The sequence below is a fragment of the Lepeophtheirus salmonis genome, chromosome 13, assembly GCF_016086655.4.
Source record: "Lepeophtheirus salmonis chromosome 13, UVic_Lsal_1.4, whole genome shotgun sequence".
Taxonomy (NCBI): Eukaryota; Metazoa; Arthropoda; class Copepoda; order Siphonostomatoida; family Caligidae; genus Lepeophtheirus; species Lepeophtheirus salmonis.
In genome coordinates, this window is record NC_052143.2 from 20,485,657 (window position 1) to 20,503,425 (window position 17,769).

The window sequence follows — 17,769 nt, forward strand, 5'->3', positions numbered from 1 at the left end:
TAACAATATATTAAACATTTGCTTAATAATATTTATGACCAATATTTAAACCTATTTGTTAGTTCCATCCCCCAAGGGAGTATGTTCAAGTGTGATCAATATTATTGTAATACAATTTCCTTACTATTTTTTTAAAATTCAGTCCAATCTTCTAAGAAATAGATCAAAAAGATTGGTAAGGAGTGCAGATAAATAGCATAGGGCATCTTAAAATATGGTTGAATACCCTCCACCCTTCTATTGGCCCGGGGATAATGTTGGATTGCTAAAAACAATACCAGCAACACATCAAAGGAACCCTTTTAATACCAAAAATAGTTACAACCCCTCAGGTTGCGCGAAGTACTTGAGGGTACCCCTGGATCCTACTCCAATGCATCCAATACACCCAAGGGCCCCCTTTAATACCAAAAGATCAATTAAATCCTTAGTTTACATTTTGAAAACTGCATTTTTCTTTGTTTTTACGCCATTTTTCTTATGGATGCTATGATACATGCAAATAACATTATTTGTATTTCAATAGTCTCAATATTTTCAATATTTTTTTTTCATTAATTTTGTAATAAGTACACTCAACTTTAAATTACTTTTTTGTTTATCTTTTTTGAAAGGTTAGAGTATCTAACTGATTTCTATTTGCAATAATTTATCTAATCCTGAGAGTAAAGGGTAAGTAAAATAAAATTTCAAAAATTTAAATATTGTAGAAGTATATATTGAACTAACATAGCCTATCAGATTTTAAACTTTTTTAGCGAATGTAGACATGCACCTTTCTGGTTTGGCTCATGAAACTTTAACACTCCCAAGACTTCCAACCCCAATCCAAGGGCTTAAAACTATTTTTTGGTATTACAGGGTATCCCTTGGATGTAGTGGATTAATTGACTGTAGGTTTTACGGATCTAGGGGTAGCCTCAAGTATCCTGCACAACCTGAGGGCTTGAATTCATTGTTTTTGGTATTAGAAGGATTCCTTGGATTTATTGGCATTGGTTTTTATTAATCCTACGCTTTCCCCGTACCAATTTGAGGGCGGAGGGTACTGAGCCATATTTTAAGAGGACATACACTAAAGACCCACTGCCCCTCCTTACCAACCTCTGGATCGATTTCTTAAAAGATTAGATTGAATTTAAAAAATTGCAAGGAAATTGAATGACAAAATATTACTCACACTTGGAGGTACTTCTTTCTGGGATGGAACAAAGAAATATCTTTAGATGTATGTCATTTATAATGTTAAGCAAATTTATAATGTGGTATTACTCATTAATGAAGTGTGAACAAAATACAAGCAATTTTCCTAACTGGCAATTTTCTCCAGGGTAATCTTCAACGGTCAATTTTCCCAAGGGAGTTTATCCTAGTACCAAGGAAATCATATCTAAAACACTGTCTAAGGTTTTTTATATAAATGTTTGCTGGTTGCTTTTTTCTTTCTTTAGATCTATTGGTTGATTGTTTGTGTGCTTTAAACTAGTTTCCATTCAATAAAGCCTATTTTCTACCATATTCTACATACACATAAATATATACTTTTGAATATGCGAACGAAGTTCATCATAAATCAGAGCTCATCATTTGTTACTTCCCAACAAACATTTCCTGCTCCTCTGATGTATCACATTTTATTATATAAATAAAAAGCAATATCATTAATCTAACATAAAATTATGGAACGTTGCCCCAACATAGTAAAAAAAGCAGGATATATGTACATACAACTTCTCTTTCTATATATGAAGTAACGTATATATATATATATATATATGTATTCAGAGCTTTCTCGATTACCTCAGACATTGTCCTTCCTTTTTTAATTTATATTCATTGATAGTAAATGAGCCTCTGGAGATTGTACGCATCTTTTTAGACAGATATACCTACTAAATATTGGACACCATAAATCAATGGTGAAGAATAATAGGGAAGCATCATAGTAATCATTGTACTTGTATATATAAATTAGATTGCGGATCTTATTAGATTGGTGGATGGTCATCTAGTTGAGGGTCTCTCAATTGGAGCATAACACAAATACGTAGTAACTATGTACGTTGTTATGCGTCACACGTTTTCTTTCTTTACTTCGTAAAGATGAAATAGAAATGAGACTTCCATATGTTGAGTAATTGTATGTTATTTCCTTTTTCAGATACTTTCGATAATTCATAGTGCTACAACATTAATATCTTGGAAAGCCCAATACTAAAACTTTCACTTATTATTCAGATTTAAGCCGTCAAAATAGAAAATAAAGATAGATATTTTCAATCAGAGTAGGTTTTGCCTTAAAAGTCAATTTTTTATATCATTATTTTAAGTATAATTATATAGTGCTTCGATAACATGTATTGAAGGCCAATTACTCCAAGGGTGATTATTTGTGGTGGCAGGATGGAGCTTCTTACTACATGGCAAAGAAAAAACAAGCTGTTTAAACACCAATTTTTCAAATTTATTAGCCTCGGACTTTTTGCCCCCATCATCTTCAAACTTAACCCATTGCATTATTAATAGTGGAACAGAATGGAGAACAGTCACCCATCAGGGAAGGGTTTGCCTAAGCTTGCTCTCCATATCGTAGTCATATCATTGCCATTGCAGCTTAGAAAAAATATTTTGAATAACTCAATTAGTAGATATTGAACTCTCAGTTTATTAATTTCCAATTCAAAAAATCTAATTAATAATAAATTTTTGACTTTGAACCCATTCCTTGAATTACTTTAAATTTATTTGTCGGAACCCTGTAGACTTTCTAGAAGCAAATAATTTTTGTTGAATTAAATACCAGTCACTCAGGCTTCAATTAAATTTATTTTCAATAAAAAAAAAGGCTGGACTATTCGCTTCTATAAAATGGCCTTACAGAAAGGTACGTTTTGACAATTAAATTACATGTTCTCAGTATTAGATGCTCTAAAACAAATTATAAATCCCCACATGAAATAATTATTATACTTTTCAGAGAATAAGTTTATTATTATGCTAAATATTATTGATAATTAATTAGTTTCCAAAAAAAAAAATGTCTTAATCAAATAAATTGCAAAAAAAAAAAAAAAAAAAAATTGAGAAGCTATATTCTCCATGGCCTTACCAGATATACTAAAAAATCCCGAGGTAAATAAATGTCAATCTTTTTCAATTGAGAAATCCTTAACAAAAATTACTTTTTTAAATAAATTTTCAAAAAAATATTTAAATCATGAATTTTTTTGCGTAAAAGAGTTAAGAATAAATACTAAATTTGTATTGTCAAAGTAGAGTTTCGTTTTTTGATGGCTCAAAGATGGCCGACTTTTACATAGAAAGACGTAGAGTTATGTGTATTAATAGGTACAATTGTATATCCTTCCGTTAGTTAACAAGTAAAACGTATTTAATTTTATGATAAATAGATCCAATAATTATAATAATTACGTCATATAAATTTTGTATATTTAAAGTCGTTAACTATTCCATCCATTTACTCATGTAAATTTCAAATAAAATGCTAAAAATTCTTGATTGAATATTAGCCAAAGACATAAAAAAAAAATATGCCCTTATTTTAAATAATCTTATCATCATGTGCTTGATAAACAAAAACATAAAGCTTGTTATCCTTATATTAAAAACATTCGATGTTATTTTTTTTTTTTTTAATTCTATGAAATATTCAATACTTTATGCAAATTTTAGTAATCAAATTAGTACCCATAAGTTTTGTTGAGGTTAAGTGCATTTTATAAAAATAAAGCTGACCTATCTATTTTTTTGTAGATGCCGTTGTATTCCTCAATTCTCACATTCAAAGAAAAAGAAATCAAAAGGAAGAACATAGGAACAAATTTTAAGCAAAATAGAAAATTTAAATTAAATAGACCTTAATTAAAAATGACTATATATACAATCCTAAATAAGGTATTATCAAGATAAATATAGAACTCCATATATTTAGATTTAATGTTTCAGGACCATACTAAAAACTATTAGCAATTAAATGTAGATTCAAAGGAATAAAAAGGATTTTTATAAATCTTCAGGTTTATTGAATACCATATATATATGAATATAAAAATTTATTTTGCATTAAAAAATTATCTATAATCTATATTTACGTTAAAATAAGGTAAAAATTTATTGATTTGTTTCTTCAAGAGTTAAATAAAAAATAAAGAATATTTGAAAGAAACAAATAAACGAAAAGTGTATTATTGATTGAGAATATATTAACAATAATAAAAATAAAAATATATTTCTCATATTATTTGTATTAAAATTCTGTTTAAAGTTCTATTAGAAGTAAATGAATATGTAAAAAATAAAAGGTAGTTTAGGTATCGAAACATCATGAAACTGTTTGGGCACTAAAAATTGGAAAATCTTTCAAATTGAACATACATGACAACTGGCAATAACTCGAAGTTAAAAAATTCAAACTTGTAAATTATTTAATTTTGAAACTCACAAAATAATTGCCACTCATTTTGCACGAAATTATCTACATTTTATCACGGAACATTCCGTCCCAAATGAAGCGGGAAAAAAATCTGCAATCAGTTAGCCAACTATTTTGAACAATAGAATTATTATTCAATATAGAGATGTAGATAATTATTTAAAGCTTAAAAAAATAACTTTAATTCGCCAATCAACGGTCATAACACTATTTGGAAGAGAAGAAGTAGATGCATCGACGATTGACAACTAAATACAATAAATTTATTTTATAGTGTTAGTAAGTTAACTCGATGTTAAGTAGTATTTATCTTTTTGTATGAACGATTTTCAATGTAAGAGGCGTGCCTCCCCCTTGGACGGGCGTGAGAGTTATTGAAGGGGGTGCCCCACTAGGAAAAATAGATATAGACACAACCACCAAAATATGGATTAAATGCTAAAAGTGTCGTGATTTATATGAGGCGATGACTAGGATGCATCAAACGCCTCTTGATCGTAAAAAATTTCTTGGATTTTGTTACCCATTCTCTCAAACGTGAAACTCAAAATATTTTATTGAACCATTTTGTAGAGAAAAAAATCTCGTTTTTCTTGTTTTTTAAACAAAATGTGGAGTAACATCGTTTCAAAAATCATTACAGAGAGAACAACTCTAGCAGATCTCATGAATAAGGGGTCTTAGTTTCAATTAAATCTAAATATTAAAAAAAAGATGCCAACATATTGCAAAAAACTGAATATTTTTATGAAGCATAAACAATTGTTTACAATCCCGATACAGTTCATCACACTGCTGAACGGGCAGTAAAGCTCGTATTGGATTTTTCATTACCTTTAAAACACAATCAAAATATGTAGCAAACAGTTAACAATATTCAAAAAATAATTCCTATGTACAAAAAAATTAATCATGTTTTAATTATTACTTTTTGAATAAAAATAATATGTAAATATTTTATTTTTACATTATACTAAAGTTTATTTCATGTGTTAGGTTAAAAACTTTAATTAGATACCAACCATGACTAGTTTTGTGTTAAAAAATATAGAGTTGAGATTTTGTATCTATTAAATTGTTCAAAAAATATATAAGTACTCTGTGTCCCTTAAAGGCCACCTGCAAATTGGCTCATTTTTTGCAAACACACTCGAGGGATCAAGTTTCACATTTGAGAATATGGATATCAAACCCCATAAACCTTTCTGCTTTTGATACATCCTGGTATTGAACCATTTCAAAAGTGGGGCCAATTGAATATTAATGACGTCATAAGCAACGTTACTTTGAAAGGAAAAAGATTTGAATTTATAATGTGGGAGGGGAAAGTGGGGTTTGACTTCATCCCCAACACATTGGGGGGGTTTTATTACATTTTAGCCCTAATGTTCATATGCAAGAGCATATTGTAAGCAATTTAGAAAAAGTATGTTTTAATTTATACATTTAAGTTTATACATAGATGGTAAAAATCGTCTCCTTGTCCATCACCAAGACCCAACACTATAATAATAAAAAACAGTTTATATATTGTATCACCAATCCTTTTTTGAACTATAAATCCTGGAATTAATTTATATTAATTTAAAAAGAAATTAGTCCAGGGGGGTTTTATCTTGTGCCATAAAATTGCTGCTTAACTATATATTTGATCTTTTAACTCAAAATATGGGCATTTTCTATTTTTTTCTCCAAAATACTACAAATATATGTTGTTATTAGAAAAGTTGTCTTAAAATGGAATGGAGTATTTGTAATAAATTAACACCCTCTCCCACTATTAAAACCAATTGTTATATAAGATTAAGTTTTAAAATTAGCAATTACTAAATCTGAGCTAATGACTTAGAGTAAAGTTCTATTAAAACTTAAATTTAGAATATATATAGATTTACTACTTAATTTAGAGTCAAGCTCAAAAACATGACAAAAACTCGTAAAAATGACTCATAAACAACTTATAACTATCATTAGGTAAAACTTAAAAAAGGGTTTAAAATTTATTGATATCCCCAATATTAATCATTTACATTCGAGTAACTCAATTAAATTAAATTACATAAAAAAAAGATGAGATAAATTAATAAATACATAAAAGTACTTACCTAATCTATTTTTTTAAAAAAGACTATTTATTCTCTACTTTGATATATTAGCCAGTTTTATTTGAAGTATACTTATTTTCAAACTAAATAATCAATATATTTTATCGATGCCCTTCTTCAGATCCTTAAATCACTCATAAATTGTTATAAATGTAATAAAATTTTAGCTCCTTACTTATTCTAGGGAATGGTACTTTTTTGAATAGGCCTTGAAAAGATATGTGTACAACACAGAAAGTTAACTTCGTATAAATTTCCAATTCTGTCCAAAAGATGTCAGTTTATCTTTTTCGTTGACCTTTTTTAGTACAGAAATAATCTTTTAGCTTTGATGACACATAACATTAAGAAAAATGCTCGTTGAGATTAAAGTTGTATCTATTTATATTTCTGATGTTAATTTTTGCCTTCGATTAGTATTACTAAATGAAGTCCACATTATCAGTTGAAGCAAATTTGATGTTGGCGAGAAATTCAGGAGTCTTGTTAAACGGAAGCATCTTATCATTACCCCCCACTGATGATATATCTAACCTTTACATAAATGGAAGAGATTAAGACTTTGCAATTTGATGCAAAATTATTTATCCTTTGTTTCAAGATTTAAGAATGATTATTCAACAGTCAATTTTGCCCCAAATTTATCTGTTTCTAATCAGCTACCTATTGTTGCAATCTGGCTCTCTTATATATCCAATCCGATTTTGAGCTGGGATTTCCTTTAAAAAAATATCATTCAAGAACCATTAGAAGCTGTTAAGAAATATAACTAAAATCCAATTTTTCTCTATTAATTACACACCAGTTTGGAAAAATGAGCAATTTTCTCTAAGAAGGTCAAAATTAGCAATGTTTAGAGTAGTTAAGCGATCGCTTACAAATCCTAAGTCTAGTAATCTTGTTAAAGTTTTCATAAAACATTACTACCGCCTCTTAAAAAAAAAGTTTTCTTAGTGATTACTCGTACCGACAAAAGGTCAGTTTTTTGTATTTTGATAAACTTTACTACTTTTGCATATAAGAAAAACATTGTATCTGTTATATAAATGTAAAATACTACAGCCAATATATGACATACAGGGAAGAGAATTAGTTTTTTTTTTGTTGTAAGCCATTGGAAAGCGAAGAGTTTTTGTGGTCACAGTAAAAAGAAAATTAAGCCAGAATGCAGTAGTCGTGAAACAACAGTATTGTTTGTATTAAATCAAGCCAAAAAAAAAAAAAAATGTGGTCTATCTATTTTAAACAGCAAGAAATTATTGAGAAATTTACAAGAACTATAATTTTTTAATAATTTTATTGTAGGCGAAAACATTGATTTGTATTTTTTATTTTTATTTTTTTGATACTTTTACTATTGATATATTGCTATTTTTTTTACTTCCAGAATAAATTAATACTAGACCAAAAACAAAAATAAAAAGGAGGTGATAAATTAATAAATATAACAGAACTTATCCAAGATAAGTAAAAAAAAGTGTTTTCAGAATATTAGTAAATTTTATGGAAAGATTGTTATTCTTATATTTAAAAATTAGATGTTCGATTTATTTTATTTATATCCTTTTTCTGATCTTTAAATCATTCATAAAATCAAAGCCTATAAATAAAAATAATAACAATTTCTACAAAGATATTTTTTAAGAAATTCTTTGATTTTCCCATTTCAATTTTCTAAATAATGGTGCTAAAATGATTATGAAAATCATTTTCAAATCGGCTCAAATAAAACATATTTATAGTCCACCTAAACAAATTGTTTGTATACAATTCCATAAAAAGAGAACAAGATTCAATTTATAAATGTGATATGCACTAAGCAATAAAAAGAAATAAAATGCGTCTGTTTATGACATATATATAATTAATATGAAAAGCTTTCATTATGCATTGAATGTATATCCTATTCAACATGAGGATGGTGATGTAACGACTGACTGACCAAATTTTCAAAGATGTCCTTGCATTGGAACATCGTAATTGTCATTTTTTTTTGTAGCTTGAATTGGTCAATTGGACTTGCATTCTTATAATAACTAAGCATTATGGTATTACAATTACTCCATCTGACCTGGAATAAAATTTATCTTGTATATTTGCTATTTTATAATATTTTAAGAGGGGCATTATAAGATTATGGTGATTTAATTCCCTTGAACTTTTTAAAAGCACTCTTACCTCCACCAAAGTTCTGTTGTTTTTATCTTTGGCATTAGTTATAATTGCCAACAAAGTTAAATAGAAATTATGTTTTTGCCTCCGTTTGTTTGTTAGTTTGGGTGTCTGTTGGTCACTAAGATTATGCTCAAAGTTACAAATCGATTTTGATCTAACTTGATATAAAGATTATCAATGGTCACAGTAAGAGGCAATCAAATCTGGAGAAGGTAGCACAAAACGTTAAAAATACATAATCGGCTATAACTTTAGAACAAATTAAGGTACAGAGGTCAAATTGATCAATAGGTTTGCACTCTATCTAGTGCTGAATTATAGTTCTAAAGGTATCTGCTCTCGGATTTTATAAATATTTAGTTTTTTGATCTAGCAGATCTAAATATATTCGTAATACTATATAAGTATAGTAAAATGCTTAATTGGCTAGCTACTAATGTATTTTGAGTCTTGTTTCCTTTTGAGAGGTTGAGATAATAAATAAAGATCACTTTGAGGTAACACAAAATTCCTATTATTTTTGAACTCTTCTCTTTTAATTTTATTATTATTACACTTATATTATATTTTGGAATAAAAATAGATCGCATTTATGAACTTTTAGTGGTTATTTTATAATCTGCTTTATAAAAATTGAAAAATAGTTTCGTGGTTAATATAAGGACTAGAAAGATTTAAAATTATCCTTTAACATGAAGAACAAAATGAAATCGACAAAAAAAAATATAAGCAATTAAAGTTTTAAGAGAAGGTCTGTTTTTTGTCCAAAACTTGAAAAAATTGCAATGAGTAAGTCAACTTTTTGATGAATTTTTTTTTTTAATACATTCACTTTAAAAAATGAGACTAAATTTTTAATTTTTCTTACAAAAAAATAAAACCCAGACATTAAAAAAGTTGAACACATTACTTCCATTACCTTTTATAAAGCATGTGTCTAAAGCGTGTATTTTTAGCAATATTACGATGACATACTTTGTTGTAAAAGCTTATAAAAATAATTAAAAAGATGGATGAACTTATTCAGATACTTTAGTTATTTATGATACTGCGCCATAAATCTCACTGGTTTTTACTAAATAGTTAAAGAGTAAATGTTAATTAATTATCAATTAGAATATATTTATTTATTCCAAATTTATTTTTAATTACACTTGAAGAATAAGAATATGTCGTTCCTAAGAATTTATTTCCTCATAAAATAAAATGAATATTTTTGTCCTTTTTTCTTTTGCGTACTTTTAATAAAAAATCAAGAAAAAATATTTATATATTTATTCATAGGCCTTATTCCAATCCGCACTTTTAAGTACGCAAATATTACGTTCACATGAGGAGCAAGAGTTGAAATTGTATTTTTATTATTTATATTTAAGTAAAAAAGAAAAATATATCAAAATATTTATTAAATATAAGGGTTCGATGGAAGTAATGGGTTAAATAGATATTTATAATTATGGTTGAAGGTAACATAAGTAAATCATGAATATACATAAGAATAATGCAAAGTCTGTCTGCCTCTGTATTTGTTGATTTTTGTTTTGGATGGAGACTAATTTTTAACAAGGAGCTTATATTAAAAAAAACTAAACACATATTAAAAATATTGAGGTTGACTTTACTTGAGTAGTGATGGTAATCCGGTGTTTATTTTTTATATTACCTGTTTTCTTAGAATAAGTAATCCGAAAAATTAATTTTCTTTTCATCACCTATTGTCATTTTTATTTATCTTCACTGCAGTGAACTTCCTTTTCAACTACATTCAAAAAGTGATAGAGCCTTCGTGTGTTCTCAACTAACCTTGAGGTTTTGTTGCAGAGTTCCATATGTAAGTCCTTGTTGGACTAAGAGTAGAATTAAGGATACACATCGCAGTAACTCTTAGCATTGTCCTTGTTTATTTCCTGTTCTCCCTCATCACAGCTGATTGTTGCTCATCTAAGGAAACTTCAAGAGAGCTAAGTTACTCTCCTACAAAGAATTCTTCTAATTGTCAGGGTGAGCATACTCATTATCGGATTTTTTTATAACCTGCCCAGAATATACACAATTTTCATCAATATAGATGAGGTTTAGCAACGAGTGTGTGTAGGTAAAGTACAACTGTGATTAGTGGTGCATCCAATAGTATTACTTTTTCCTCAAGCTGATATTATTAATATTTTATTCTTGAAGAAAGAACATCCAAGTATTGAGTAGCTACGTGCGAGTGTGGTCATTAAAAACGTGGAGTAACTCTGTTGATTTGTTAGAAAGATATCTACTATATTATTCAAGCAACTTCTATCTCTTGATGGACCCCTAATTACTGTGGCGTATGTTGGGTTCCATCACTAGTGAAAAAATATATTTAAATAAAACAAAAAAAGACACACACACACTTCTCAATAGCAAAACTATACATTTTGTTTCTACGTAGTTCTTCAAAGTAATACTTGCTTTTGTTTAAGGTATTAAGGGATTAAGGTATTTTAAAAATGTTATTAAGAAATATTGAAGGAAATATAATAAAAATAAAGTTAAAGTAAACGAGTGTGTATGTATCATTTAAAAAAGAAAAGTTTGACTCTTAATGTCGGAGTAAATATAAATTTCTTAAGTCAACACGAAATATAAAAAGAAAGTTGGATTTTTTTTTTCTTCTCATCTTTTCTTAGCCTGTCTCTCTTCTTTCTTGTCGTCAAATTATCATAATCTTCTTTAAAGTGTAAAAACTTTGTTGCAGTTTTCTATTTAATTTTTCCTTTTTTTTTTTTTTACTTTTACAAGAATGAAAAGAAATTCTATTTTCCTTGTGCATTTTTACTCCAAAAAGGATAAAATGTGCCTATGTTTTCAAAGATGATGAATACTCAGTTACTATGAATAAAACTTTATAATATATGTAAATTAAAAATCGTAAGAATATGTATTATTAAACATTACTTTGACACAGCACATTACGATTTATATCATTTTGAGAACTAAATCATTAAATATTAGAATATTGATATTCGATGAGTCTGAGAGCTAGAAAATGAAAAACTCTTATGAAGAGTTTCACTTTTTTATAGGCACAAACTGTAAGAAGAGGCCTAGAGTTTTGTTCATGTTTCTAATTAGTACATTTCACATTCCTTTTCAATCAATACGAATATATGTACCGGGGCGTGCAGAATTATTTACCGATTTTTGTTCAGAACATATCGCGGACAATAATGGCATTTGAATGACTTGAGAAACAATTTATTCATACATTTTTAGAATAATAAAATAGTTTGTGATAAAATTTAATCAATGTAACCACCATTTGACTCAATGACACTGATCAGGCGACGTATGAAGCTGCCACAGACTTGCTGGATGTAATCGGCGTCCATGGAGGCCCAGGCCTTGTTGACAGCAGCCTTTAAGGCATTTATGTTCTTGTGTCGTTTTTTGAAGGCCTTGGTCTCCACGTGCGCCTAGATAGAGAAGTCTAGTGGGTTCAGATCTGGGCTCTGAGGGGGCCAGTAGTCCTTGGCCAAAAGTTCATGTTGTCCTTGAGCCACTCCTGAGCTTTCTTGGAAGCGTGGGAGGGTGCTCCATCTTGTTGAAAACCTCAAGGAGAGTTGCCGACTATGGATTTGATCCACGAAAGGACCATGGACGCCAGAGCCTTCACATAATCCTCCACTGTTAATCTGAGCCAGTGGGGAACCATACCGGCTTCATGGCCTTCCCATTGGATCTCCAAACATCTCCAAAGCTCACAACACGGTCATTTTGCCTATTGAAAACAGGATCGACTGTAAAAGTTTTCTCATCTGAAAAAATGATGATGCTTCCAGATGAGGTCTTGATATCATTCAAGATTTTCTTGGCACGCTCAAGTCTGACTTCACGCTGACGTTCAGTTAGCAGAGGGCGTTCAGTACGCCTCAGGGACTTTCCTCCAGCCCCTTTCAATGCCCTTGAAACAGTTGATGTCGACATTCCCATCTTTCTAGCCATGTCGGCAATGGACCTATTGGGAGTCCTCTTGAACACTGCCTTTACTTGCCTTGTTGAGACAGTGGGCTTCCTGCCAGCCCAAGGGGAATGCTTGAGATCACCCCCAGCCTCCAAGCGCTTGGAAACGTTGTAAATTGTCTTCAACGAGGCCCCAACCCGTTCCTTAATGTTGTTATGAGGCACTCCCGCTCGGAGGAGGGCTGCAATTTCGATCTTCTTTGATTCCTGATTGGACATGGTCTCACGTATGGAAGTTGTTACGCTCTCACAGGAAGGATTTTTGTTTATTTTAACAGTAAAAATACGAAACAATCAGATTGGTTGCCACAAAGCCTCTTAAAAAGTATATTTACGTCATCGGTAAATAATTTTGCACGGCCAGGTATATAATGAGTGACCCCCCACCACCACCAAACACACACCTGAAAACCACTAACGCTGCAGGATTTGATAAAAACCTTCAGTAATCTGCCAAAAACAGGATCTAATCAATCATTGCTGTTTCATTTATCCACATTAGTCTATATACATTATACATATAAATAATGTTACAATTTTTACTGCACTAAGATTATACTTTTAAGTATTTTTCGTCATCAAAATATAATTTATGTACAAAAGAAACCAGAAATACAACGACAAGAAGTTGAGTGATCACCCAAGAGTTAGAAGTGTATCTAAGATGAAATTAATTTGCCAGAAAAAGTTATTAAGTTTAGAATTTTTTTTTAAATATACCACCTTTGTTTCTCAAATATATCTGCAAACCTTGGTACCTTGCTATAGTCTAAATGCCACAATACACCTACTATGCTATGCAATTATATAAAAAATATCGCCCATTCATGTTAAACATATATCTTTTAACTATTCTACTCATACCTTAATTATCAAACAAACAAATGCTGCACAATAAAAAAAAATTTCTTTTAAAAGTACTGTAGAGTGATACATTCATTTGCAGTATTGCACATCACAAATGACATTAAGGATATAAAATGTATCCACTTAACTCTTTTGTATAGTCTTACTCAGTTTATTGGTAAAAAAATAGCATCTTAAACGCAATAAAATTTACTCTTTTTGTTATTGAAAACTTTAAAGGATGAAAGTTATAATTTAGTGGCACTAAGAACTTAGAGGATCTTTGAAAGTAAAGTAAGTTATTGTATCATCCAAAATAGAGCATCGAAATTCTTGTAAGTATTTATATAAACTATATTGAAGATATCAAAGTATGAGAAATCGGGAATTTCTACAGCTTGAAAATCACTTAATTTCTTCCAAAACCATCAGCTTTTAAATATGACGGTTTTGAAAGTGATAAACTTTAAGAAAGCTCTAAAAAAGTACAATATACAAAAATTCAATCTGCAGAGAACAAAAATAACAATTAGTTTAAACATTTCGATTTGAAAAGTAATGATCACAGTCTCAATTTGTCCTTTTGCTGTTTTTTTATAGAAATGGTATTCTCTAGATAATCTTAAAACAAGAATGCACCTCCAGAATTATTAAAAATAAATTAAAAACTACGTGAATAGCTTTTCTGATAGCTATAAAAATATTAACATTTTACCTTAATGTCAGAAAAAGGCAGGAAACTAAGAACCAATAAAAATTAATTAAAAATCTACTAGGAAACGGATGTTAAACAAACCGGATTAGTCAAAAATATATATGGCTTGATAATAAGGGGATATAGATATTACTAAAATTACAAGTATATTTGTCAATATGTTTTCAGAAAAATATTTATGAAAAATATATGAATAGTTATATACATATATTAGTCTTAGTTTTATTATCGTAGGGCTATTTGAATTAACGGTATATTTGATATTTCATTTTTTCCCTTTTTAAGATTTCGATACCTGTTTAAATAATAGGTTCGAATTTTATCTTTAGTTTTTCAATGTTGTATCTCAGTTACCGATTATAAGGAGGAGAAAGTAGGAAAATGGCGAGGAAATAAAGATAGAATTATATAAATAAGGATGAAGGAGTAACAGATCCAAGATCATAAGAATATTACACAAGACTCATTGTCTATTGGCACCTTAGTTATAGTCATGATCTTAGCTGAGGATTGAATAAATATAATAAAATATGTCGATAAAAAGAAAAGAATGTATCTATAGTATGGAATAAAGGTAAAATTCCAACCGAGATATAAAAACATAAAAAAGTGGGAATATGTCTGGGACGAATTTTCTACTAGTTGAATCAATTAAAGGTAAAAAACATTGTAACATTGAATGTCTCTAAACAATTATGTATATCCACCAAACTAATAACATGGATAGTTCGAACTATGGATGTATATCCAAGTAAGATTTTAATATAATATATTTCTCTTTTTATTTATCTATTCAATTGTAACATATCCAAGTTTTAACATATTTAGAAGGACTTTAAGAACAAAAAACAGAGATAAAAATGATCACATTTCTACATAAATATATGTACAAAGTAGAACAAGCTGCAAGTCATAAAAAACACCATACCAAATCTCAAGTGGCTAAAAAACACATGGATAAAAATGGGGTAAATTTAAATTTTAAATATGATTACTTTAAACTGAAATGTATAGCCTCCCCCCCCCCAACCTTTCTTAATGTATCAGTCAATCCCGTGAGACTTTTTTGGGAGAGAATAAATTATATAAATAAGATTTTTTTTTTTTGCATGCATTTACCAAGAAGAAGAAAGGAAGGTAAATAAGGTCAAAATGACTCAACTTATAACTCTCCATCTCTTTACGAAGAATATAAATTTCTTGAAAAAATATACATACATAATTTGATACATTGTAAGTGCTTCACAAAAGTACATATTCAGACTTGAAATATCCCATTATCTACATAGAAACTGTTTATTTCTTTGAAATGTTTCATAAATGTACGATAAGGTATAATTTATATTCATATATCTTTGAGACTATATGTATATATATCCTTTGCAAATATTCATGTATATCTCAAAATTGGTATAAACATTATTTTTACAGTATTTTGTTTGAGAAAGTTTTACTTTAAAATCTCTAATGCTTTTAATATCAAGCTCATTTTTTTTTTTTTTTGCCTGAACATATTGCACTTCATGGATTAAGAATTATTTATATAAAATTAATTAGTTAGTTTAGTGTTAGTTAGGTTTTAAGAGTACATATTTTTTCAATCATATGAATAATTAATTATATATTCTTTAAACCTCAAACTCATGTCATCAAGATTATTTTAAAAGAGGATCTATGTTTTCTCAAAGAATTAATTCACAAAAGTATTTTGAGCATTAAAATTAATATTTAAAAGTGTAAAATTTATTGTAACTGACGTAATTATTCAATTGTTCAACTGATTATCATGTAACAAAATGAATATTAAATTAATATAATACTACTAATATATAATAATACATGTTATGTAATTTTTTAAAGGAAAATAGAAAATAAAGGAAGATATCAGGTGTATCTTTAGTTATTTATTTGGGTAAGGAGTGTAAAACTTTAGTAGTCCGAGTGGAAAAGTACATATCAAATGTTTGGCTAACATGTTTGGCAATAAAATATGGTTTTACAAGCGTGTATATTGGGAATAAATATTAAAAAGTCAATTTTTAGTTAATGTTGATTCAATACTTTTAAAACTCTTGTTTTTCTAAATGATCGAAAGTGGGTCAATCCAAGGAGAAAGCTTTTTACTTTCATTATCCTTTTCTTTTCTGTTCTCTTATACTTCATCTTTAGTTATGATCCTCATGAGTATTGTATATGATCTCTGAAGGTTAAGCTTATGAATCCATATACACACACACACGCATAATTGTACTGTACCTTATCTGAAGGCTTAAATAGATGTTTACCTATTTTTAATATGGATATATTTATGTACCTATATATGCCTTATATACGTACTATAAATCTATATACCTATCCATGCATACAAATGTGCTTCTAAAAAAAGGTTTTTAAATCAATTTACATAAAAACGTAGCTCTTAATCATATTACAAAAGAGCCACATGTCAAGTATTCTAATTATACCTAAATCAATTATGTATCTTAATTCATTTATTGATTTGATTAATGAAGTACCAATTTATCTACATTAAAGGAGATTAATTTATATTATTAAGTCTACCAAATATTAATGTGTCGAAAATATATTAAATTTAGGGGGTGGGTGTTTATTTATGAAAATGAGCAAATTAAGTTTTAGCCCAACATTTGGAATACAAGAGCAGCGTTGAAGCACTACCCCGAGAACTACTTCCTCATCCATGAATGCATATTTTTAAATCTATTTTCAAAGGAATAAGAAGAAACTTACAAATGACGTGATCATTATAGCCTTTTTATGTATAAAGCAATAGTTTTATAACATTTTAAGTTTGTAGAGTAGTGTTTTAAGGTAATATAAAACGTCAACTTCTTCTAAACTTTTATTTTAGCGTGTGTACTAAGGTGTCCAATTTTTACCATGCCATGTTAAATTTTTCTTTCGTTGTATTTTACTAAAAAAGTAATGTTTATAATGTGTCAGACTTCAATGGGTGCCTTTTCACCTCTATAGTCAATTAGAAAATGATTATACTAACGACGTTTTTAATTAGTAAAGTTAATCAGGAGTTTTAATTTTAAAAACATGTTTCTGAATTTCAGAAATTGGAATTTTAAAGTATCGTTGTTGAATTTGAAAAGTTTCAATAAAGTTCCTTGGTGCTGGTGAAAATCTCTAATAGGACATTTTGTAAATATAGAATAAGGCTTTGAATCATTTCCAATTTTTATTTTTTGAATAAAAAAATTGTACTCAATTTTTAACCTTACAAATGTAATTTTAATTTCAGAAATGTACATATTATTTGTGTCAGATGGTCCAATCCAGTAAAAATACAACGTAAAGGTAACAAAAATCTCCTTATATATGGATATCTAACATTCATGTTTTATAAATAAGTTCTACAATCATAGGGACTTCTTTAAAGCATTAGTCCTATTGACTGACAAACTATGAGTTCATCAAAGTAGTTTTGTGTAATTTATTCCTTTCAGACGAGT

The 17,769-nt window shown here is 28.7% G+C and overlaps 1 protein-coding gene across 3 annotated transcripts in view; it reads left to right on the plus strand.

The window, feature by feature from the left end:
- The window catches only part of LOC121128277 (uncharacterized), a 175,847-nt gene that overhangs the window by 20,766 nt on the left and 137,312 nt on the right, over window positions 1-17,769 (plus strand). For 2 of the 3 annotated variants that reach the window (XM_040723856.2, XM_071892884.1), the window contains exon 2: window positions 17,559-17,614. The exons of the other annotated variant lie outside the window; for it this stretch is intronic. The gene's annotated coding sequence lies outside the window, so the exon portion shown is untranslated. The remainder of the gene's footprint in view (window positions 1-17,558; window positions 17,615-17,769) is intronic. 3 annotated transcript variants of the gene reach the window in all.